Source organism: Rutidosis leptorrhynchoides, chromosome 3, assembly GCF_046630445.1.
Source record: "Rutidosis leptorrhynchoides isolate AG116_Rl617_1_P2 chromosome 3, CSIRO_AGI_Rlap_v1, whole genome shotgun sequence".
In the NCBI taxonomy this organism is placed as follows: Eukaryota; Viridiplantae; Streptophyta; class Magnoliopsida; order Asterales; family Asteraceae; genus Rutidosis; species Rutidosis leptorrhynchoides.
This window is the reverse complement of record NC_092335.1, coordinates 528,470,754-528,498,265: the sequence shown is the minus strand read 5'-3', so window position 1 is coordinate 528,498,265 and position 27,512 is coordinate 528,470,754. Positions and strand designations below refer to the sequence as shown.

Sequence of the window (27,512 nt, the reverse complement as noted above, 5' to 3'; positions counted from 1 at the left end):
TCATTCTTATCGAAAATCAATTTTCTCTTTACGATATCTGTGTTACACCATAGAAGAAACTATTTTAGTTTCTAAATTCTGAAACTTTCAAGTTTAAAATATAAATGTTTTGAAGTAATGTTGGGAATTGAAGCATGAGTTAATATAATATAATGACACTTGATCAACGTGATTATATTACAGTAAGTCATGCTGAGTTTCTAATGGAACGTGATAAAGGTTCACATATCATACCCTCATCATGAACCATGTTACATAACTCTTTCATTCTATATAATCTCTAAAAATATTAAGAAAATATTTTCTTAATGATTCGGTCTTTTTTGAGGTATTCTGGTAATTTGACAAGTCAGATTGTGCTATTACCATTTCTTTCTTAGAACATTAGTTATGTTCATCTGAAACTTCATACCTACAAATTCTGGACCATTATCCACTTGACTTAAGGTCGGGAAGAGAAAACAAAAGCATGAAGCTCCGAAATATAATGGAGAATATAAAGCACGATAACAACCCCGAAATTACAAACCGTGTATATCAATGCGTATAGCAATATAAAGACACGAGAGAATGAAAAACACTCTAACCCCAAGGTAATAGTAGAAGAAAATAACTTCCTTTGGTGGTAGATGAAAAAGAAGAATGACAGATATGAAAGTTAAAAGTATATCAAGAATCAGAACTGGATGAAGCATTTCACAATCTTTTGAAGTATGAAATGAGGAAGAAGATGTAGGAGTGGTGAAAATAATGAAACAGAAGTAGTTAATTTATAGCGAAATATCATACATAACAATCGAGGCAGATTACGCATTTAATCAAAGGAAATCATAATTTCCTTAAATTTTGAAGAATCAAATCTTATTATGAAGATTTTCTATTCCTTAAATTTCGGAAACCAATCGTTACTACGTCAAAAGATAAGACGGATCTCTATTTCACTCTATTATGATAACTTCTCTCATACGCTTCGAGTAATTGGATTGTTTTATCCATATTATTCAAACAGTGATAAAACTCTATTTATCGACTCATATACGGCATGAAAACATTTTTATTGTTAGTCATGACGACCTCACCCAAATTTCGGGACGAAATTTCTTTAACGGGTAGGTACTGTGATGACCCGGAAATTTCTAACCAAATTTAAACTTAATCTTTGTGTGATTAACATTTCCGACACGATAAGCAAAGTCTGTAAACTGAATCTCAAAATTTTTGAACTACTTTCATATATTCAAATACCTTTCGGTTGTTCTTGATAATTCGCGAACAATTATATGTATATAGATACATATATATATATATACTATAACTTGAAAACGTAACAATGTATTAATTGTTTAATACCGTACATTAACTTGTTGGTTTAAATATTTATTTGAATATATATGATAAGTTGGAATATTAATTGTATGAATAACTTGCGACGTATATTTTAAAACGTGTTTAAAAATATTGAGAATAGATATTAACTTGGTTATGAAATGTTTGATAAATACTGTTATATTAATAAATAACGAGACAATGATTTATAGAAGTAAATGACCAAAACACTCAAAAGATTAAGATATACTTTGAGTGATATAGTTTATGGATAATTTAAGGCTATATTTTGACAAAGGTACGTGTCACGAAACGTAAAATGCAAGTTTTCTAAGTGTACGAAAATGCATTTGAGAAACCGAAACCGGGACATAAGTTGAGTAACAACGTACGAGTCATCGGAACGAAAATTACAGGTCAACTATGCACATGAATTTAATATAATATATAATTAATTATATAAATTAAATATATTATATATATTTAAATAATATGTCGACAAACAAGAAAACAAAAGTTTGTGAGCTGGATCAGAGGGCCATGCGATCGCATGGCCTTGAAGCACAAATCCCATGCTTTCGCATGGGTTTTGTATTATTATTAATTTATTACTCCGTATTACTTATGTTATTTATTTAATTTATTATTTATAATTATTATAATTATAATAATAATTATTATTATTATTATTAATATTAATATTATTATTATTAATCTTATTATTAATAGTATTAGTATTATTATTTTTACGATACAAAAATAATAATATATATATAATATCACGACGGAGGGATGTCCAAATGATATCGAAACGGGTTTTCGAGCAAGCTAGAGCTAAGGAAATTATGGGTTATTGTCAAAGAGGTTATGGGTAATATTCGGGGGTATATTTGTGAATCAAACCTAGTGTTTATCATCTCTGTTGCGTCTACGTAATTTCCTACAATATTAAATCTCAATATTGGTACGTAAGCACTCATATTTTATCTTTTATATATTAATTGTGTATCCATATCTAGTGCTCGAGTATATATATTTATACATGCTTGTATGCTAAATTTCGTCGCTAAACAGTTTATAATGATTCACGAATTAAATACATATATTACTGGTAAAAGGTATATGATATACATGTTTTTGGAAAGCTGGCGAAAAATCAATAACTTTTCATTTAGATATCGAATAGTTTCGATGAACGGATTAAAAGATACGATCAACTGAATTATGATTGACGTTAATTGTAATTGCTTTTGAATCTGCAATTAATATTTAAAACAACTTGTTTGCAAGATTGATAAATTGGATTTTGAATATTACCAACCGAGTAAATGAATCCTTATATAAGGTATGTCTCGTTTTGTTGAACTATTGTCAAAATTGACTTTTTGAAACGACTTTGGATAACTTTTGTATGTCGATCTTGAGCATTAGGATTGTGATACACTATGACCTGACCTAGCTTGATAAACATTTATTGACCAACATATGTTCTCTAGGTTGAGATCTACGGTTATTTGGTAATCCGAGTTTCATTTTGGTGAATGACCTTATGTGCTGCTAAGGTGAGTTTCATATGATCCCTTTACCCTTTACATTTTTGGGCTGAGAATACATGCAAATGCTTTATTAACTGATTTACAATATTTATATGCGTGAGTTTCATTTGGTCCCTTTTTAATTGCTTTTGCAATATATATTTTTGGGCTGAGAATACATGCACTTTATTTTAAACGCAATGGATACAAGTACATACTAAATTCTACACCGAGTTTGAACTGAAAATCCCTTAGCTTTGGTAACTAGTAACTGCCGGTTAAAAGAACTGGTGGGCGCGAGTAGTTATATATGGATCCATAGGGCTTGACATCCCCGTCTGTTCCAGGTATAGAAACCCTAGCCTGAACTATAAAATAGACGTATGCTATTTGAGTTTAGTACACGTTGGTTTGCGTGTATTGTTGATAATGCTAAAAACGAACATATATTTCATAGCATTATTCCTCAAGAAAAACAAGCTTTTAGTTGCAATTGTTCTATTTAAAAGTGATATTCGTTTAAATAATAAAAGGTGAAGACAAAAGACAGATTCGACGAATTGAAGACGCAAATGACCAAAAAGCTCAAAAGTACAAAATACAATCGAAGAGGTTCCAATTATTGATAAGAAACGTCTCGAAATTACAAGAGTACAAGATTCAAAACGCAAAGTACAAGATATTAAATAGTACGCAAGGACGTTCAAAAATCCGGAACCGGGACCAGAGTCAACTCTCAACGCTCGACGCAACGGACTAAAAATTACAAGTCAACTATGCACATAAATATAATATAATATTTAAATAATTCTTATAATTATTTATATATTATATAAATAAATAAAAACCGTCGGCAAGAAAGACTCCAAATTGTGTGAGCTGTATTTACAAACTCCGCGACTCGCGGAGTTTGAAGGCAAAAAATGCCGCGAGTCGCGGAGCCCCAAATTCTGCAATTCCCTATAAAGCCAACCGAATTCTGATCATTTTTCATCATCAATATATCCATCTCTCTATCTATATCGTATATATTTATATTTATATTTATATTTATATTTTAATTTTAATTTTAATTATAATTCTAATAATAAGGGTATGTTAGCGAATATTGTAAGGGTGTAAGTCGAAATTCTGTCCGTGTAACGCTACGCTATTTTTAATCATTGTAAGTTATGTTCAACCTTTTTATATTAATGTCTCGTAGCTAAGTTATTATTATGCTTATTTAATCCGAAGTAATCATGATGTTGGGCTAATTACTAAAATTGGGTAATTGGGCTTTGTACCATAATTGGGGTTTGGACAAAAAGAACGACACTTGTGGAATTTAGACTATGGGCTATTAATGGGCTTTATATTTGTTTAACTAAATGATAGTTTGTTAATGTTAATATAAATATTTACAATTGGGCGTCCCTATAAATTACCATATACACTCGATCGGACACGATGGGCGGGGTATATATATGTACGAATAATCGTTCATTTAACCGGACACGGGAATGGATTAATAGCCACTAGAATAATTAAAACAGGGATGAAATTATGTACAAGGATACTTGGTATAATTGATAACAAAATATTAAAACCTTGGGTTACACTCAGTCGACATCCTGGTGTAATTATTAAACAAAGTATTAAAATCTTGTTACAGTTTAAGTCCCCAATTAGTTGGAATATTTAACTTCGGGTATAAGGATAATTTGACGAGGATACTCGCACTTTATATTTATGACTGATGGACTGTTATGGACAAAAACCAGACGGACATATTAAATAATCCAGGACAAAGGACAATTAACCCATGGGCATAAAACTAAAATCAACACGTCAAACATCATGATTACGGAAGTTTAAATAAGCATAATTCTTTTATTTCATATTTAATTTCCTTTATTTTATATTTAATTGCACTTCTAATTATCGCATTTTTATTGTTATTGTATTTAATTGCACTTTTAATTATCGTACTTTTTAATTATCGCAAGTTTATTTTATCGCACTTTTATTATTCGCAATTTCATTATCGTTATTTACTTTACGCTTTAATTTAAGTCTTGTATTTATTTTTAATATTTTACATTTGGTTTTAACTGCGACTAAAGTTTTAAAATCGACAAACCGGTCATTAAACGGTAAAAACCCCCCTTTATAATAATAATATTATTTATATATATATATTTGTATTTTTATAAAAGTAAACTAATATAGCGTTAAGCTTTGTTTAAAAAGATTCCCTGTGGAACGAACCGGACTTACTAAAAACTACACTACTGTACGATTAGATACACTGCCTATAAGTGTTGTAGCAAGGTTTAAGTATATCCATTCTCTAAATAAATAAATATCTTGTGTAAAATTGTATCGTATTTAATAGTATTTCCTGCTAAATTTAATAGTATTTTATATACACCTCGCGAAACATCAAGTTATTTTTGGCGCCGCTGCCGGGGAATACTCTTAAACGCCGGAAGCGCAACGCTAATATAATAAAAAAAAAAAGATTTTTAGTTTACTTTTATTAAAATTCGTTTTTATAAAAATACGTTTTTAATTATTCGAAGATATAAAAAGAAAAACAAAAATATAAGTATTTTTAAGATTTTGTTAAATATTTAAGTTTTATAAAGTTTCTTTATTTTTATATAAGTTTTATTTAAGTATTTTGTTTTCATTTAAAACATAAAAAGAAAAAAAAATTAATATATATAAATCTATTTTTAAGATATTTTTAAAATTATAAAGTAGTTCTATTTTTATTTAAGTTTTTAAAATATAAGTTTTTTATTATATAAATATTTTGATATAAACAGAAAATATAAAAACAGAAAATATAAAAAAAAAGAAAAAAAAACGTCGAATTAAAAACTGTACCTGAGTTGAATTCTGAAACCCCGCGACTCGCGGAGTTTTCTGTTTCGGGCACCGCAACTCGCGGAGCTACTCTGACACCGACAGAACCCTAATTCAGCATTAATTACGGGTAATTATTAATTATTATTATTATTAACCCTAAATAATTATTATTATTATAATTAGTTTTATTATAATTAGTTTTACTTTTTATTTAATTTGTTTTATTTAGTTAAATTAGTTTAATTAAATTGTAAAATTAATAGTTTTAATAAATAAATAATAAATAAATAATATTTTTATAAAAATTGTATTTTTTACAACTTTTTGTATATTTTTATATTTTGTCCCTTTTTAATCGTTTTAGCGTAATATTTGTATTTTTCGCTCATATTTAGTTTTAAACTTAGTTTTTTTTTTACCATAGTTATTTTTACTTCTAGATTTTTAGGCTTTGCCGTAAAATCCCTTAAGTGCTTTTTCTTTAGACTAAGATTTAGGTGCTTTAGAATTTTGCGACGCCTTTTTAAGTTTTAGTTTCTTTTTAAGTTATTTCCATTTGGGATTTAGTTTTTCCTGTAAGCTTTAATATTTTTAGACGACTTTTACCTATGTATCAATTATCATTCCAATTATTAATCTCAATTTGCGATTATAATTTTAAGTTAGTTGTAGTAATAAGGTTAGGTTAGTCAAGTGTTTTTAAGTTTTATAAGTTTCTTTTATTTTTCCGTCACCTTTTATTTTTCAACCATTTTTCTTTTTCGACCTTTTTCCGACGAACTTTTTTTCTTTCTTATTTCTCGCTATTCTAGTTTTAGGACATAGAATTTTATTCTACTTCTTATCTAATTTTCTTAAAATTACGAAAATTTATTTTAAGTGGTTAAATTAATAGACATCAAAATTTTCTGGTTCGTAGTAATAGTTGGATTTGTACGTGGACCGGGTTATTGGAGCCAAATAGTCCTCAATTATATTGAGACCAAACGAATCCTGTCCCTCTGCTGCATCTTTTGGCTATTCGAAACGTGGGCAAAATCAGAAAAGTCTATTGATTGGATAACTTATTATAATTTTTCTTTCCTTTTAAAAACTAATAGGATATTCAGTGAATGCACCGGGCAAGACGTTCACCACCTTTTGTACGTTCACCACCTGTAACTAGATCAAGACATTTAGCAAATATTACCGCCGTTGATTTTTCTTTAGAATCGTCATCCAGTCGACCAAGTACTCCAGTTCAAATTTCCGATAATCCATTTTTTGAACCCGACCTCACAATTGAGAATCCGGAGAATATTCAGGAACGATTCATAGATCCTGAACCACTAAACTTTCCTCAGGAACCACCAATCATTCAAACAGAGATTGTTGAGGAACGAACCATTAAATCAGAATCCTCTAGTGATTCCGATTCAACAAATTCAATTATGGAGAATCTGGAACCTTTAAGTATGGAAGACCGAATGAGAGCTAAACGCACTGGCCAAGGTCACGCAATTACTCATCCAGACATTAATGCGCCAGATTATGAAATCAAAGGACAAATTCTACACATGGTGACTAATCAATGCCAATTTAGTGGTGCGCCGAAGGAAGATCCAAATGAACATTTACGTACCTTTAATAGGATCTGCACACTATTTAAAATAAGAGAAGTGGAGGATGAACAGATATATCTCATGTTATTTCCCTGGACTTTAAAGGGAGAAGCCAAAGATTGGTTGGAATCGTTACCTGAAGGGGCGATTGATACATGGGATGTTTTAGTTGAAAAATTTCTTAAACAATTCTTTCCGGCATCTAAAGCCGTAAGACTTCAAGCAGAAATTGTTACGTTCACACAGAAACCAAATGAAACTCTATATGAGGCGTGGAAAAGATTTGGAAAGTTATTAAGAGGATGTCCGCAACATGGTTTAGACACCTGTCAAATAGTACAAATATTCTACCAAGGATGCGACATCACTACAAGGAAAGACATAGATATAGCAGCTGGTGGTTCTATTATGAAGAAAACCGAAACTGATGCTTACAAAATTATTGATAACACTGCTTCCCACTCACATGAGTGGCACCAAGAAAAAGATATCGTTAGATCATCTAAAGCAGCTAGAGCCGATTCTAGCCATGACTTAGATTCCATTTCTGCAAAGATAGATGCTGTGGAGAGACGAATGGAAAATATGACTAAGGATATTCACTCAATACGAATTAGTTGTGAGCAGTGTGGAGGACCACATTTGACAAAAGATTGTCTCAGTATTGAATTAACAATGGAACAAAGAGAGAATATTTCATACATAAACCAAAGGCCTGGAAATAATTATCAGAATAATTATCAACCGCCAAGACCGATTTACAATCAAAACCAGAATTATAACCGAAATATTCCATACAACAATCAACATGGTCCTAGCAATCAACAAGTATCCAATAATACTTACAATCAGCAAAGACCTAATTTTCAAAACAAACCACCACAACAAACCGATGATAAAAAGCCGAATTTAGAAGATATGATGACGAAGCTAGTTGAAACTCAAACGCAGTTTTTCACATCTCAGAAAAAAACTAATGAACAAAATGCTCAAGCATTTAGAAATCAACAAGCTTCTATTCAAAATCTGGAACAAGAAGTAAGTAACCTAGCAAGGTTAATAGGTGAAAGAAAACCGGGAAGTCTACCTAGTGATACAAACGCTAACCCCCGGAATGAAACAGCTAAAGCCATTACCACAAGAAGTGGTACAACACTTAAACCACCTGAAATACCTGTAACTTCTGATGAAGATTTTCTTACTCCACAAGAACCACAACCTGATCAAGATAAGGAAAAAGAACCGGTAGTTGAAAAGGTTAATTAAGATAACACAGTTAAGGCTAAACCTTATGTTAAACCATACCAACCACCACTTCCTTACCCGAGTAAAATGAAGAAAGAGAAACTTGAAGCCGAGCAATCCAAATTCTTGGATATGTTTAAACAGATAAATGTAAATCTTCCTTTCATTGATGTGATTTCAGGAATGCCTAGATATGCTAAATTCTTGAAAGATCTAATCTCAAATAGAAAGAAAATGGAAGAACTCTCGGCTGTTACTATGAATGCTAATTGTTCAGCAGTGCTGTTGAATAAGATACCAGAAAAACTATCTGATCCAGGAAGTTTCACAATTTCATGTTTTCTGGGTAGTCTTAGTTCAATAGAAGCATTAGCAGATTTAGGTGCTAGTATAAATCTAATGCCGTATTCACTATACGCTAAACTAGACCTTGGAGAATTGAAACCAACCAGAATAAGCATACAACTAGCCGATAGATCAATAAAATATCCTAGAGGGATAATGGAGAACATGCTAGTTAAAGTTGGTACTTTAGTATTTCCAGTAGATTTTGTTGTTCTGGACATGGAAGAAGATTCTCAAGTTCCTCTCATATTAGGAAGACCATTCTTAAACACGGCTAAAGCAATGATAGACGTGTTCGGTAAGAAACTGACCCTAAGTATAGAGGACGAGAGTGTTACCTTTTCAGTTGATAGAGCAATGCAACAACCACAATCTGCAGATGATACATGTTATTATATTCAAACTATAGATGCACATGCAGAATTATTAGAAGAATTTTCAGAATTACAAGGAACAGGAGAATGTTCTTTAGGAGAAGGTAATGAACCAATTGATGAAGCTGAAATGTTAGCTACACTTATAGCTAATGGATATGAGCCAACAACAGAAGAAATTCAAATGCTAAAAGAAGAAGACAGATATCGATACAAATCATCGATAGAAGAACCACCGAAATTAGAGTTAAAGCCACTTCCAAACCATTTGGAATACGCTTATTTACATGGTGAATCTGAATTACCTGTAATAATATCGTCTTCTCTTACTGAAAATGAGAAATCAAAACTCATTTCTGTGTTGAAAGCTCATAAACCAGCCATTGCATGGAAGATTCATGATATTAAAGGAATAAGTCCTTCGTATTGCACACATAAAATACTTATGGAAGAAGGTCATAAAACGTATGTGCAACGCCAACGAAGACTAAATCCTAATATGCAAGATGTAGTTAAGAAAGAGATTATTAAACTGCTAGATGCAGGTTTAATTTATCCAATTTCTGATAGTCCATGGGTAAGCCCAGTCCAATGCGTACCAAAGAAGGGTGGCATGACTGTCATTACAAATGAGAAAAATGAGCTTATTCCTACTAGGACTGTAACAGGATGGCGTGTGTGTATTGATTATAGAAAATTAAATGACGCCACCAGAAAAGATCACTTTCCCTTACCTTTCATAGATCAAATGTTGGAAAGATTAGCCGGGAATAGTTACTATTGTTTTCTAGATGGATTTTCCGAATATTTTCAAATTCCAATAGCACCCGAACACCAAGAGAAAACCACATTCACGTGCCCTTATGGTACTTTTGCTTACAAACGCATGCCATTTGGACTTTGCAACACCCCTGCAACCTTTCAAAGGTGTATGATGGCGATTTTTCACGACATGATAGAAGAATGCATGGAAGTTTTCATGGATGACTTTTCAGTCTTCGGTGATACATTTGAATCATGTCTAGCTAATCTTGAACGAATGCTTATTAGATGCGAACAATCAAATCTAGTACTTAATTGGGAGAAATGCCATTTCATGGTTAAAGAAGGCATCGTTCTTGGTCATAAAATTTCAAAAGAAGGAATTGAAGTGGATAGAGCTAAAGTAGATGTAATTGCTAAACTTCCACATCCCACCAATGTTAGAGGAGTTAGGAGTTTTCTAGGGCATGCCGGTTTTTACCGACGTTTCATAAAAGATTTTTCTAAAATTGCCACTCCTATGAATAAACTCCTAGAAAAGGATGCTCCATTCATCTTTTCAGATGAGTGTATCAAATCTTTTAATATTCTTAAAGAGAAACTCACTAATGCGCCGATCATGATAACACCAAATTGGAATCTACCATTTGAACTAATGTGCGATGCAAGTGATTTTGCAATGGGAGCAGTTTTAGGACAAAGGATTGAAAAACGATTTCAACCTATATATTATGCTAGTAAGACGTTACAAGGAGCACAAACGAACTATACAACTACCGAAAAAGAACTCCTTGCTATTGTCTTTGCTTTTGACAAATTTCGATCATATCTCGTTCTAGCAAAAACGGTGGTCTATACCGACCATTCTGCTCTTAGATACCTATTTTCAAAACAAGATGCTAAACCAAGATTAATCCGTTGGATCTTACTCTTACAAGAGTTTGATATTGAAATCCGAGATAAAAGAGGAGCAGAAAATCTCGCCGCTGATCATCTTTCTCGTCTTGAAAATCCTGAATTAGAAGTTCTAAATGAATCGGCCATACAAGACAACTTTCCTGATGAATATCTATTGAAGATAGATTATAAAGAAATTCCATGGTTTGCAGACTATGCAAACTACTTAGTTTGTGGATTCCTTGAAAAAGGATTATCGTACCAAAGACGAAAGAAATTCTTCAGTGATATAAAACACTATTTTTGGGAAGATCCACATTTGTTTAAAAGTTGTCTAGATGGAATAATACGCCGATGTGTATTTGGAGATGAAGCTAGTAAAATATTAAACCATTGTCACACAGGACCAACAGGAGGGCATTATGGGCCTCAACTAATAGCAAGAAAAGTTTATGATGCTGGATTCTATTGGCCTACAATTTACAAAGACGCACACCTTCTTTGCAAATCCTGTGATGCTTGTCAAAGGGCCGGAAAAATAAGTCAACGTGATGAAATGCCATAAAATGTCATCCAAGTATGTGAAGTATTTGACATTTGGGGTATTGACTTTATGGGTCCATTTCCAAAATCTCATAATAATCTCTATATTCGCGTAGCCATTGATTATGTATCTAAATGGGCGGAAGCACAAGATCTCCCAACTAACGATGCACGAGTTGTAGTCAATTTTTTAAAACGTCTTTTTGCAAGGTTTGGAACACCGAAAGCTTTAATAAGTGATCGGGGTACTCATTTCTGTAATAATCAACTTGAGAAAGTTCTTAAAAGATATGGAGTAACTCATAAAATCTCCACCACATATCATCCACAAACAAGTGGACAAGTTGAAAATACCAACCGAGCTTTAAAACGTATTCTAGAGAAAACCGTAGGATCGAATCCGAAGGAATGGTCCATTAAATTGGAGGATGCACTCTGGGCTTTTAGAACAGCCTACAAAACTCCAATTGGAACCACACCTTTTAGACTTGTTTATGGAAAAGCATGTCATCTTCCAGTAGAAATTGAACACAAAGCATTTTAGGCTTTGAAGACATGTAATCTTGATTTACATGAAGCCGGACGTCTACGATTAAGTCAACTAAACGAATTAGAAGAATTAAGACATGAAGCATACGATAATTTGTTAATCTATAAAGAAAGAACGAAGAAATGGCATGATAAAAGAATCAGAAGTTCAAAGGATTTTAAAGAAGGAGACAGAGTTCTTCTTTTCAATTCACGATTCAAGCTATTTCCTGAAAAATTGAAATCAAGATGGTCTGGACCATTCATAGTCAAAAGAGTTTTCCCATACGGAACAGTAGAATTGATAAATTCAAATGGGATTGAATTTAAAGTTAATGGTCACAGAGTTAAACACTACATAGATAGTCCGATGGAAGTCGACAACGAAGTTAATCACAATTTCGACACCACAGCTAACTAAGTGTGGGGAGAATCAAGTCTTTAAAAGATAATATGTATTTCTGTTAGAGTTAGATTGTCCGTTTTCGTGTAGTTCTCAAAAATGGAACCCGAATGGTCTTTCCCTAGCAGACCCTAAAGAACTAGTCTTCTCCCCCCATTCTGAATTTTTATTTTTTTTAGTAAATGAAGACTGCCTGTGAACTAAACCATGGTCTAATGCTACACGCTTTGATCACTAAACGTAATAATGACACACTACCGAGTGAAATAGTATCAGTAATCAGAGAAAGAATGGACGGAGTTAGAAAAGAATCCAGATGCGAAGATAATAAGTTACAATTTGGTAAAGGAAAATCAAAATCCGCAGCAAAAAGAAGAGCACGACACCTAGAAAGATGTCACAAATGCGGAAAATGGTCACATGGAGGTAAATGTTCAAATAATCAAACCTATTCAAATACCGAATTTGTTACTTTATGCAGAGACGGACCGTTCATATGTTCAGAAGAAAAGACACTGAATGCTCGAGGTTACGCCTATGTAGCTATGGAAAACCAATTAAACCGACTATCTTATGAATGGGATAGATCATATAACTAAGAATACTATCTCACAGGTAAGTCTGTACAGTCTTTATTTTTATTTTTATTTTTAACCTTTTGATAATAAACGCTAATTTGTTCGCTATAAAGTATTAAATTGGTATTGAATAAAATTAGGTTTGGCGACCGAAATTATTGATATCATTCAAAAAAATTTATTACATCACTGCAAAATTTAACGTTTATTCTTAAGGTATAAATATCTTTAATCAATCAACCCAAAATATTTCAAAAATTCGTCATGAGTTAAATTAGGTCTTGGAACCGAAATTACTTTACCGAAAAGAGGGGCGCAAATTTTTGATAATATTTGATTGATTAAAGTGGGATAAAAAGCCAAAAAGATTTTTAATTTTATTTTTACCATGTTTTTAAAATTAATATTTAAATCTTAAATAAATATTGTAAACTTTGTAAAACAATATATTTAAAATTGTAAATATTTGAAAAATTAATATAAGTTTGGTGTGAATTTATAATATGAATTTTTAAAATTAAGTTTGGTGTGAATTTTTAATTTTTAAAATATGAATTTTTAATTTTATGCATTTTAAATTGTAAGTTTGGTGTGAATTTTTAATATTAATTTTGAATTTTATATTTAAATTGTGTGAATTTAAAAACAAAAATTTACTTTATCACATTAAGTTAAAAATATGATTTTTAAAATTCGTCGTAAGTTGAAGACTAGGTCTTTAAACCGAAATTGCTTTACCCAAGGGAGGGACGAGAACTTTTATTATCATTATTTTTAATCTTATTGAATTAAAGTATGCCAAAAACATTAAAAAAACCCAAAAATCTTAGCTTTTAAAACAATCGCTACAAAAAGACAAATTTTAAAATTTTGTCGAAGGACGGACTAGGACATCGATCCGAAACGACCTCGTCCTAAATAACAAGGGAAACAAAATTTTAAATTAATTAATTAATTGTTTTAATTAGTATAAGATGTTAAAAAAAATAAAAAAAAATAACAAACTCCGCGACTCGCGGAGTTTGAAGGGTCCAAACACCGCGAGTCGCGGGAGGACCAAAAATCAGAAAAAAAATAAAACGCAGAACTGATCAGTTGCACACCACAAAACTCACAAAAACTGCGAAAAAACCCGAAAAAACACCCCCAAAATCACAATTTTTAACCGTTAATCATCAAATCTTTTACTAAAATCATGTTGAGAAGGATGCTATCAAGGAATTACTTAAGAAAAAGGGTAAATTTCTACACCTAAACACCATTTAATCCGAAAATTAGTGTTCTTGAGCAATTTTTTTTCCAATTTGATTTTGATGCTTTTTAGTGTAATTATGCTTAAATTGCTTATGTATTATGCTTGTATAACCTAGATTGATGCTATTTAACATGATTAGAAGCCTTAAACTTCAAATTTTGAGTAATCTAGGGTTTGTGTTCTTGAGCAAATTTGGGGCTTTTTGATATAAACAGGATATGGCCGATTTTTGTCATGAATTGTTACTAAATTAAGTAGTGTAACATGTTTAGGTAGTTAAATGATCCAAACTTTGAGCCTAAACATGATTTTGAGAATTAAAGTGGACTTTTTCAAGTCTAAAAATTCATGAACTTTATTTTTGAGAGATAATGCCATTTGAAACTTGTTTAATTGCTAGTAATGATTATTTTGACATGTTATTTGAGTTGAATGCTTATGAACTTGGCGAACATTTTCGTATATGCTTATTTGAAAAAGTGTAGATTTGATAAAAATGTAAAAATGAGCTTAAGTTTGATATAAATTGATCATGTCATTGTAATTATTTTGATTGATGATTTTGCTGACACTAATGCATATTTGGATGTACAAAAATTGTGTTTGATGTGTTTTGCAGCCTGAAAGGGGTGAATCTTCATCCCAAGCTCGCAATGCTCCTGCTGAGAATGCGGAACAACAGGAGGTGGATAACTACTACAAGCAAGATATACCTCATCCAGTCATGACATTTTCTGATATGCACTTGGAAGATTTGCACCCGAACCTGAGATTTGACAGACTTTGGATAGCTTATCCAAAATACCAAAGGGGTTTGCATACTCTTCATTCTAAGGTTGTTGAGGTACCTAGGGTCATAGAATGGGGACCATTAGAAGCTGTAGAATTGGCTGGGCCAATTAGGGAATTACTTGCACAGAGGTATGGTAATTCTACTTTTAATGACTGGGTACGTTTATTCACCATGCGTAGACCTGTATATAAAGTATGGTGTGAAGAATTGTTGTGTAGTATAGAATTAAATGATCGGGTAGCTAGTTTAACCGATCGATCTTTTATAAGATTTTTGTTAGGAGGTTCGATGCGCCACATGTCTTTACTAGACATGGCTCAGGCTTTACGTATATATACGCCTGAGGAGTTAGCATCTGCCGATTGTAGAGGGTTGATACTAAATGGTAGAAAAATAGATGAAAATTTTGATACACATGGTGTATGGAGTCAAATGACAAGCCATTACCGATTCAAAGGGGGGAATTACTCTTATTTGGATATAGATAGAGCTGAATTAAGAGTGATTCATAGGTTTTTAGCTAATTCGATTACACAAAGAGGTAAGAACATGGAAAAGGTAAATGAACAGGATTTGTTTTACCATATGTGTATTCGAGACCCACAAAGCGCTGTAAGTATACCTTATTGTGTGGGTTATTATTTATCAGCTATGGTTAGGGGGATGAGACCGCATAGCATAATAGGAGGTGGTATTTTTATTACTTTGATTGCTGAATATCTCGGTGTGGATATAAGTCGGGGGGGATTATTAGTCGAAGAACCAGAACCCCGCGATACTATAGGTTTAAATGTATACCATGGTGCGAAAGTTTTGAAGAGGCAAAATAACGCCACAGTACAATACCATGGTAGACATCCACAGGTTGAGAGAAACCAACAGCAAGGTAATGTAGGAGGGGGAAATGAAATGCAAGAAATGCAAAGGTTTATAGCTTCACAGGAGTACGAAAATGCTAGACAGAGAGCATTTGGAGATTGGCAAGTTCATCAAAACCAAATCATAGCTCATTGCCAACATATAGGTAGAAACTATATTCCTACGCCAAAACCCATATTCCCTCCCTGGTCTATAGAGATGCAACCACCGTATCCTACGTATAACCCTGCCGAAGCATTTTATAGCACCTATGGTTATGCTTGGAACCCCTATTGGTATCAATATCATCCCTAGTCTACTTAGTTTTATTTATTTTGTAATTTGTAATATTGATACGTTTAATACTTATGTTAATATTGTAATAGTTTTTATAATTTTCTAACTTTTATTCTTAGATTTTAATAATTTTTGAATGTGGGGTAATATACCAAACTTCAAAAATATGTATATATGTTTGCAGTTTATCTTATGTAAACAACAGGGTAAAACAACACATTTTCAAAGACTGGCATTAAGTTCAACAAAAGCAACTAATTTTGACGACAAGATGCAAAATATATGTAAAATAACAACAAGACGGAATGAACAAATGATGTGCACCATTTATCATTCAGCAAACAAACGCCAATATGTTTGGAAACTTTGGTAAAATTTAATCATTTTCACACAAATCACCCTCAATAATTTAAATTGTTACTGATTTCTTGCAAATGAGGGCATTGCAAGATCTTAAGTGTGGGAAGGGGTTAAATTCTTTCGGATTTTATAATTTTTATCTTAAACACTTGGTTACCATTAAAAATACTAGTAAAGCAGTAGTTGTATTAGAATCTAGTGCTCTCTGATAATAAAGAACAGCCCTAGTCTTATATACTGACTACCCAATTCTAGTAAAATTTTTCAAAATTTTCAATTAAATGAACTCAAAATCATGTTTATACATATTTATGAACGATAAAACTAGGTTTTAACACCGAAATTATTGTTACCTCAGAAAGGACATAAATTGAGAAACAACCCAAAATGTTAAAATTCATTTAAAATGGAATAGAGGACAATAAAAAGGAAAATAAAAGCCAAGTGTGGGAAAATTCTCCAAGTTATTCAAAACATATATCACATATTTTTGTACAAATAACTGAAAATACTTTTGCTTTGGACTAAACTAAAAAGTTTTACCTGATTTACTGTAAGAAAGATGGATCTACACGATGAATCAATTCCATCATTAAAAGGAAGTAAAGTCTTCCAAAAAAGACACGCGCTTCTTGATTTAGGTCATGAAGTTGTCGTCCAGACCAGCTGTAGGTTGACGAAAAATCTAGAAAAGTCATCACTAAAATCAGCAGGAAATCCACGGACCTCAGCATTAAACAGGGTCGCCAAGTGGTCAGATTTATCCTAACCATGAGAAGCATTTATCTCGTACAATGGGGAGGCACCGTGCAAATTAGCTAGATAAGACTAATGAATCAGATCCCCAGAAAGGATAATCTCCTTAAAGATTAAAAATCAGCTTTTCAGACTGATGTTACTCAATCCTTGAGATTGACCTTAAAGATTGAGAATTCAAACTCATGGAATTCAATGATATCTAAACTCGAGCTTGAACGAGAAAATATTTTGATCAAAATTACAAACCGATTTGTTTTCTGAAAACCCTATTCTCAATGCGTTCATTACCATTGAACATAAAATCCTAGGAATTCACTTGGAATTCATTAGGTCACCTGAACCAAATCGGGTGTCAACCGTAAGAACAGTGGTTGCATAGTGGTCAAAGACAGGACCTTGTGCCAGACCGAAAAATTATAAGGGTGAGCTTTACTATTGCTCCTACCAAGGATAGTAATTGCGTCCGACACGTTATAGACCATAATTAAAAGCATGTCAGGGGACATTGCCTTAACAGTTGCTTGTTCAACGCTTTCCTTTACAACCGGACGGTAGTTTACCGAAAGGTAATATACGGGACAAGTAAACTGGACGTGTTGCTTTCCAAATACAAGGTTAGCAAGTGGGTGACACAAAACCGCAAGTTTTGAGCTAAAATTTTTAAATCTGAAACCCACCAAACCCACAAAAATATTTTGCAAACACCGGTGAAGGGTTATTCCGGAAAACTTATCTAGGGTAAAAACTAGATTTAATTTTCAAAAGATCAAATGTTTTCATAAAGATCCAATTTCCTTAATGGATCTAAATTTTTATAGTCATGTGGGACTGTAAACCATATCGTTACTACCATTGTTTATACTGCCGTATAGAAATCACTGATGTACAAAGTGTGAAGAATAAAGAAGTGATTCTAGTATTTCAAGACGATATTGCTTGAGGACAAGCAACGCTCAAGTGTGGGAATATTTGATAATGCTAAAAACGAACATATATTTCATAGCATTATTCCTCAAGAAAAACAAGCTTTTATTTGCAATTGTTCTATTTAAAAGTGATATTCGTTTAAATAATAAAAGGTGAAGACAAAAGACAGATTCGACGAATTGAAGACGCAAACGACCAAAAAGCTCAAAAGTACAAAATACAATCGAAGAGGTTCCAATTATTGATAAGAAACGTCTCGAAATTACAAGAGTACAAGATTCAAAACGCAAAGTGCAAGATATTAAATTGTACGCAAGGACGTTCGAAAATCCGGAACTGGGACCAGAGTCAACTCTCAACGCTCGACGCAACGGACTAAAAATTACAAGTCAACTATGCACATAAATATAATATAATATTTAAATAATTCTTATAATTATTTATATATTATATAAATAAATAAAAACCATCGGCAAGAAAGACTCCAAATTGTGTGAGCTGTATTTACAAACTCCGCGACTCGCGGAGTTTGAAGGCAAAAAATGCCGCGAGTCGCGGAGCCCCAAATTCTGCAATTCCCTATAAAGCCAACCGAATTCTGATCATTTTTCATCATCAATATATCCATCTCTCTATCTATATCATATATATTTATATTTATATTTTAATTTTAATTTTAATTTTAATTATAATTCTAATAATAAGGGTATGTTAGCGAATATTGTAAGGGTGTAAGTCGAAATTCTGTCCGTGTAACGCTACGCTATTTTTAATCATTGTAAGTTATGTTCAACCTTTTTATACTAATGTCTCGTAGCTAAGTTATTATTATGCTTATTTAATCCGAAGTAATCATGATGTTGGGCTAATTACTAAAATTGGGTAATTGGGCTTTGTACCATAATTGGGGTTTGGACAAAAAGAACGACACTTGTGGAAATTAGACTATGGGCTATTAATGGGCTTTATATTTGTTTAACTAAATGATAGTTTGTTAATGTTAATATAAAGATTTACAATTGGGCGTCCCTATAAATTACCATATACACTCGATCGGACACGATGGGCGGGGTATTTATATGTACGAATAATCGTTCATTTAACCGAACACGGGAATGGATTAATAGCCACTAGAATAATTAAAACAGGGGTAAAATTGTGTACAAGGATACTTGGTATAATTGATAACAAAATATTAAAACCTTGGGTTACACTCAGTCGACATCCTGGTGTAATTATTAAACAAAGTATTAAAATCTTGTTACAGTTTAAGTCCCCAATTAGTTGGAATATTTAACTTCGGGTATAAGGATAATTTGACGAGGATACTCGCACTTTATATTTATGACTGATGGACTGTTATGGACAAAAACCAGACGGACATATTAAATAATCCAGGACAAAGGACAATTAACCCATGGGCATAAAACTAAAATCAACACGTCAAACATCAAGATTACGGAAGTTTAAATAAGCATAATTCTTTTATTTCATATTTAGTTTCCTTTATTTTATATTTAATTGCACTTCTAATTATCGCATTTTTATTGTTATTGTATTTAATTGCACTTTTAATTATCGTACTTTTTAATTATCGCAAGTTTATTTTATCGCACTTTTATTATTCGCAATTTCATTATCGTTATTTACTTTACGCTTTAATTTAAGTCTTGTATTTATTTTTAATATTTTACATTTGGTTTTAACTGCAACTAAAGTTTTAGAATCGACAAACCGGTCATTAAACGGTAAAAACCCCCCTTTATAATAATAATATTACTTATATATATATATATTTGTATTTTTATAAAAGTAAACTAATATAGCGTTAAGCTTTGTTTAAAAAGATTCCCTGTGGAACGAACCGGACTTACTAAAAACTACACTACTGTACGATTAGGTACACTGCCTATAAGTGTTGTAGCAAGGTTTAAGTATATCCATTCTCTAAATAAATAAATATCTTGTGTAAAATTGTATCGTATTTAATAGTATTTCCTGCTAAATTTAATAGTATTTTATATACACCTCGCGAAACATCAATTGTACATGTTGGTTGCATGTATGTTAAAACAGGGGTACTTATTATAACGTTAAAGTTTAGTTACCAGGGTGCTCAATCTTGTAGAATATTTTGATAAACGTTTCTGGACGAAACAACTGAAATCTTGTGATCCATCTTTATGTACAGATTATGCAAATCATTAAAACTATGAACTCACCAACCTTTGTGTTGACACTTGTTAGCATGTTTATTCTCAGGTTCCCTAGGAGTCTTCCGCTGTTTGCTTATATGTTAGACAAGCTATGTGCATGGAGTCTTACATGACATGTTTATCAAGGAAACGTTGCATTCACCAAATCATCACCGTGTATCTTATTTTGACTGCATTGTCAATGGAAATACTATTGTAAACTATTATTTACGGTGATTGTCTATATGTAGAAATCATCAAATGTCGAAAACCTTTGATTTAAATATTCATTTATGGTGTGCCTTTTCAAAAGAATGCAATTTTTACAAAACATATCATATAGAGGTCAAATACCTCGCAATGAAATCGATGAATGACGTGTTCGTCCATATGGATTTGGAGCGATCGTCACACCGTGGTGAGCCAGACTTATTTAAAATGAATCCAGATGAAAGAGATGCTTACAGGCTGGAGATCATTGTACAAGAATTGCTTGAGCAAAGACAAGCTGCTATTAATGAAAGGATACGCCAAGTTAGATTGCTGCATCATCCCCTTGATCAGCCACTCTACATCACTGCCTTGACTTATGGCATTGAAATTGGTGTATACCTAAACAACAGTGGTCAAAGGCTCTCTACTGATGAGGAGAAAGCCCAATTTCAAGAGGCTCGCCAGCTGGGTATGGATCTAAGGGAGTATCGTGCTGCCCTTAGAACTGAAGAGGGTAGAAAGATGATTGAAACAGCAAAATCCCTGAAAATTACTGCCGACGATTATTTGTTGGGCTTACAAGCTGAAATTCAAAGAAGGGAGGCTGCTGATGCTGAACTCGCTGAGAGGGTAAGACTTCGGGAGATAGAAGACAAATTGGCTGCTGATAGAAAGCTAGAGGCTGAGTCCCTAAAATTAGCCAAAGCCATTGTCAAAGAACAGGATAAGGCACTTGATGAGATGGAAGCTGCTGAGAAAGCACCTGCTACTGCTCCTATAGAATTTGTCCGTACCATTGAATTTCCTGATCATTATTATAGGAGTAGGTATGGTGATGTGATGAATAGAAGATCCAATCCCAGAAGGATCATCAAAGTGAACAGGGGGTCAAAAAGAGCTTTCAATGTCATAAGGGAGAATAAGGTTCAAGAAAGAATAAACTATGACGAGTTAAGATCCCTAGAATTTAGTGAATGGATGGAGATCTTGGAGTATTTCATTGGTAAAGGTGAAAGTGCTATCAAAAATACACTTAAATCTGAACTCCAACAGCTCTTCAAGAAAGCAACAATGTTTGGGAATGCACCAGTTGTGAATGTAGAAGAAGTTCTTTCTCAAAAGCCTAAAGGAAAGCAATCTACTGGTGAAGGACCAACCGGAAGAGGCCCCATCATTCTACCTCCTCATATCCCTGTATTTGACCCTTCTGATGTACCTTATATGTTCCCTGAAGCCTGGAGAATCAAACAAGAGGAGTTGTCTAAAGAAGAACGAGATAAAGATAAAGATAGATAGTCTCATATGTGCTCAAATTGTATCTTTTATTTAATTCACTTTTCATTTTGTTGTTGCTGTAATTACTGTACATACTCTCTTGTAATGGAAGTGAAATGAGTTAATCTTCAAAATCATATCAAATTATAAGATATGGATAACTCAGCAAAAGATCCCAAAAACAAACTTAAAAAGGGACAAATTTACTGCCTATTTTTCATTAGGTCCCTCGGTGCTGGCTTTAGTATTTTCTCTATATGTCATAGGTTTTGTCATCATAATAGGGGGAGATTGTTGAGTCCCCAAAATAATTAAGGATTTAATTATGACAAAACTGTAATTTCTTTGCACTAAAATGTTATGTGCAGTCAGCACAAGTTTGTTTATGTATAGACAGCAGATTTTAGTGTATCAAGTGTTTAGTTTGCTGCTCAGTCTACCAGCACAAGGTAGACAGTGTTCTTCAATCAGCACAGGATGTGTACTCAGCAAATCAAGAATATGAAGTGACTCAGCAATGAAGAACCAGCACAGCTGGAATGCAGCTTACTACACAAGACAGCTATGCTCCATTATAAGCATAGTAGTTTCCCGAGTGGTCTACATCAATGGTACTATTCAACAGAAGTCAAAGACAAAGTTGAACATAAAAGGACACGCGTCGGCGGCTGACAAGTGACCTTACAAGACCACGTGGGAATGCAGAAGTTTAACGCATGTGCAGACATGGGTTATACCTTATCAACACCTAGGGAACACAACAATCTATTTGTTTAATCAAATAGTGGTGCCAAACCGAATTGGGGTGTTCCTGCAAATAGCTACCAAAGAGGAAAGGGGAGAGCATGCTCTCTGATGTAGTTGTCCCCACAAGTACAGACATCCTATGTACCAGTGAACAATAGAACTATTACACGGTTAATAGGACTACTATAAATTGTTGTATCCACTATTGTAATAACTAGTGGTGTGGTTTATTTTTATAGAGTCAAAACGTGTAATAGCTGTTAGTTTACCTCTTAGCTATAATCTAGGTAATCTGTATCAACCAACTATCATTCCGCCAAGGATAGTTGTGATTCTTTGTGATTCAATCAATAAAGAATAACTGTTGAAAATTACCTGTGACTCTATTTATTTGCATGCTTGAATACTAATCGTGTTTAACTGTTAAGTTATTTTAAAAGAAATTGTATTCACCCTCCCCCCCTACAATACTCCTGTTGTTTTCAAGGGACCAACAATATTTATTCCACCACTAAGTCAAGAATAATACTATCTTCGTCCCACCAGAAGTGTTCACTTTGACTTTTGACAGTCTTTATTTGTCAACTTTGACTATAAATATTTATGTTCGGGTTATATAATATTTGATGAAAATTATATGAATGGATTGAGTTTTAATTGTGTTTTCATTGATATAACTTTCATCAAATATTATATAACATCAACAAAAATATCTAAAGTCAAAGTTGAATAAGAAAGACTAGAAAAAGTCAAAGTGAACATTTCTGTTGAGACGGAGGGAGTATTGTTTAAGTAAACATATTATAATAATAATACTCAATCTAACTAATGTGAGGTATGGAAAATATATGATATACACAATCATTTCTTTTAACATAAAATGTTAAAAGAAATAGAAGTCATTTCTTTGTTTACAATAAAGAATTCTTTTTCCACCTACTAATAATAAGTAAAATTTCCTCCAAAAGTACATTAATTTATGCTTTCTTAAAAGAATTTATATACTAATTATTTTGATCTTTTTTTACAATGAAAATTTTGCTTTTAACGGCTACAAAAAAAATAATTATTTCGAAACTTACAATTAAGATCCATATTTCTTAATACTAATACTAATTTTAAGGTTCATAGTTTAACAAATCCGACCTTAGCTCAGTTGGTAGAGCGGAGGAGTGTAGTGTTAATCATAGTTATCCTTAGGTCGCTGGTTCGAATCCGGCAGATCGGATGATTTATAATTTAGTTTTTTGATATTAATTTATGAAAGCCTAACTCAATTGCATACCGGTGAGTTTCTATTGTTCAAAATATTTGAAAACCTAACGCAATTGCATACTGATGATTTTATATTGTTCAAAATAACTTTTTCTGTAAACTTCGCTTCAAACATAAACAATTCTCATACACAATTCTTCAATTGTTTATTTCTCGCTTATATAACTTTTTTTATGAACACGTGTTCCTACATGTACACATTTGTATGATCATCTTTTATAATCAAGCTGGAACAAATTCTAGGATCCATATATTTTCCTATCTAATTGTTGCAAGCATACAATACAGAATATGAGCAATCGGACCTGGAGCCAAACTTATCAACTCAGATGAATTTTAAGTATATAGGCTGCGATGAATTTACTATACAACTTTTTGTTTTTTGATATTTTTCTCGTGTTCGTATTCTGGTAAATAGGTTATTTAAAAATTGACTAATTATATGTAAAGTTGGGTAAAACGGGTCGGGCCAGACTTGGTTGCCCTTTTTTCCTATTTATATTGTATAAATAAATAAATAAATTACAGATTGAGTTCAGTTCAAGCCATTTTCAACATGTTTTACTAGTTTGACCCATTGGTCTAGTTCCTTTTATTTCAAAATTTTGATTTGACTAATTTATTCCGCTTTTGCTGAACGCGACCTAAATCAAACAGAGTTTTTTTTTTTTTTTGTTGTTGTTGTTGTTGTTGTTGTTGTTGTTGTTGTTGTAAATAGGTCGAATTTGCAACCTCTATATTACGTAGTATATTGGTGTGAGTGGAATCAGGGGGTGAGGTGAGTCTTGTACACCATAAGGACTAATAAACACTTGTCATTTTTTTAAGACAAATCTTAGCCGTCTTGTTCTTTCAGTCGGATGATGAAATGGCAACGGCAAAGAATTCGTTTAACCTGGTCAAAAGTAACCTTCTAAGCCTTGAAAAACTAGGGAAAAAAATCCTAAGTTTTCGATCATTTTTGGAAAGGTATAGTCGAAAGTGATAACTATTGGAGGAAAATAATTTTTATAACTAATTATAATATGAAACATGCATAATATGTTACATAATGAAACTCATGACCATATTATGTTTATTCATCTACTATTTATAGGTATTACAATAACCCAAACAAAACCCTAGACCCACAAATGAGCCGGACCTATTACTAAACTATTCTCTAACACTCCCCCACACTCTAAATGGCGAAATCGCGAAAGTTCATACTGTAGCAAAACACAAATATTAAAAAACAAATAAAACACATTATTTTTTTTTTTCACCGAATAGACTGATATTCGTTGATATCGTTGCGTCTTGCTTGACTACGTTTTCTTTTCCGTAACTTTTTTTTGTACATCGTGGGTTGATTTGCCTAAGGATTGAGCAGAACTTGGGCATAGAACTTTGTCGATGATAACAATCTTCATCAACGCTGCAAATAATTTTTTTTTGACAACATTCTTTTTTTTCCGGGATTTGGAACCTAATCACGCTAGACGGCTCAGCCCCAAGCCATTATTGAAAGAGGTTTAATAATAATAACTAGTTAAAGACCCGCGAACTCGCGGGATCTTTTAAAAATCTTTGTTATAATAATAAAGTAGTAACGGGACTTTTATATGAGGCTTGATTATTACACATTTTATGAATACTGATATGCTGAACTTGAAATAACATAAAATACTCAAAGATAAGATACATACATACATATATATATATATATATATATATATATATATATATATATATATATATATATATATATATATATAATAATAATAATAATAATAATAATAATAATAAGATAAGATTTAAGATTTTGCGAACAATGGAATCACTCAAAGACGACTATTGGCCCGTTTTACTAACGTTTGCAAAGTTGATATAAACATCTGCATCTGACAGGTTATTGGAGAAATCAAAACATGTTAAAAGAAAAGTATACTTATTTCCTAGGGAGAAGGTTAAAGCGAATAAAGACCTTGAAATATTGACACAAAAATAGAACAGAGAAGCAAATGGAGAAGTTACTTATCCTCTACGTAAAGCGATATCCTTGAACTGGATAAGCTTTGTGGGTGAAAAAAGACTTTTGTTACTTCAACCTATCAACAAAAGGAAAAATTGAGTTTCAAACTAAAAATCACAAAAAGGATTACATTGTAACCAAATCAAAAGAGGAAAGCGTGTCATATTTACTTTCTTACTTGCAGTTTTTATGTCCACTCTCGGTAAGTAGTTACTTAAGCGAGCTAACTACCCTTGCTTCAATTGCTTTGCGTTTGTCACCAACTCTTAGTCTGAAATTGAAGTTACTGGGTCATCCTACAATCAATAATTGCAACAAAAACTAATCCATATATAGAAAAACAAACGAAAAAAGTAGAACCGTAAAATATAAGATCACATTTCAGCAGAAAAATTTCGAAAGCAACCAAAAAGTTGAAGGTGCACCAAAAAAACCATAACCAAACAATTAAACCCTTAATAATCATGCAAAAAAAAAATTCGTAGAAGACTGATGCAAGACACCATAAAACTAATAAATTGAATATTAACCAAGCAGCTATCGATGAACTTGTAAGACCCGAATATTCGTAGTGTACATATGTGTATATGAGTTACTCAAGTTTGGGGTTTTTGTTGCACATTATTAAAAAGACAAAAGATGCTGAACTGGGAGGTCGCGCGCCGCGCGGCTAGGTGGCGCGCCGCGCCATCTGTCTGCGACAGATTCCCCTTTTCTTTTTAATTAGATATTTTGAGGGCATTTTGATAAAATCACCTTGGGATCCGAATTTAATGCCTTGGATCAGTTTTGGGAACTCATTAACTCCTTTCACAACCACCTTATCCTCTCCAATTCAATTTTAGAGAGAGAGTGATTGTAGAGTGAGAAAGCTCACTTTGAAGGAGAAGAAGTTGCTCTCGGGTTTTATCGCAAGCTTTAAAGTTGTTCATCTCGTCATTTGCTACGTTTTGATAGTTGTGGTATGTCCTAACTTTAATTTCTTACTTTGATTTTGTGTATGGGTTAGGGTTTGTGTGAAGATGAACACTAAGACCCATTTGTAGGTAAAATGGATGTTCTTGAGTAAATTGGGTCATGTAGACTCAATAATGGGTTAGCTAGGGTTTTAAAAGTGATAAATGTTGTTAATGAACCCTAATTGGCTAATAATTGTTAGAACACTTTAATGATGTGTAAATGGGTGTTATTTGGGTGTAGATGACCCAAATGGGTGTATTGACCTTTAATTGGGTCAAATGGGTCAAAATAGACCAAGGTTGGTTAAGGTTAGTGATTAGTGTTAAAACCTAGTGATTTGATGTGTATGAAGGCCTTGAGTGCCAAGGGTTAGGGTTTTTGGTGAAGATGACCCAATTTAGGGTTAAGTGTCCAAATGGGTCGAGATGACCTAGGAATGGTGTGTAATGTGGGTTTGGATCAAATTGATCGATTTATCATATGCTTGTGAATTAGGTACGTTACCTTGGAGTTTAAGCTTGGTCTAATAATCACCAAAGGCGTAAGGTGAGTGGAGTAATTATACGTATGTGTATATGACGTATTTATTTG

General features: G+C 32.7%; 2 non-coding genes across 2 annotated transcripts; one reads left to right on the top strand and one right to left on the bottom strand.

Moving 5' to 3' along the window:
* Positions 1 to 7,531: 7,531 nt before the first annotated feature.
* On the bottom strand, positions 7,532 to 7,638 carry LOC139903467 (small nucleolar RNA R71). Its single transcript, XR_011778284.1, has one exon. It is a non-coding gene; the product is annotated as a small nucleolar RNA R71 (small nucleolar RNA).
* A 16,175-nt stretch (positions 7,639 to 23,813) lies between these two features.
* Positions 23,814 to 23,900, top strand: TRNAY-GUA (transfer RNA tyrosine (anticodon GUA)). Its single transcript is given in 2 exon segments — positions 23,814 to 23,850; positions 23,865 to 23,900. It is a non-coding gene; the product is annotated as a tRNA-Tyr (tRNA).
* Positions 23,901 to 27,512: the final 3,612 nt, after the last annotated feature.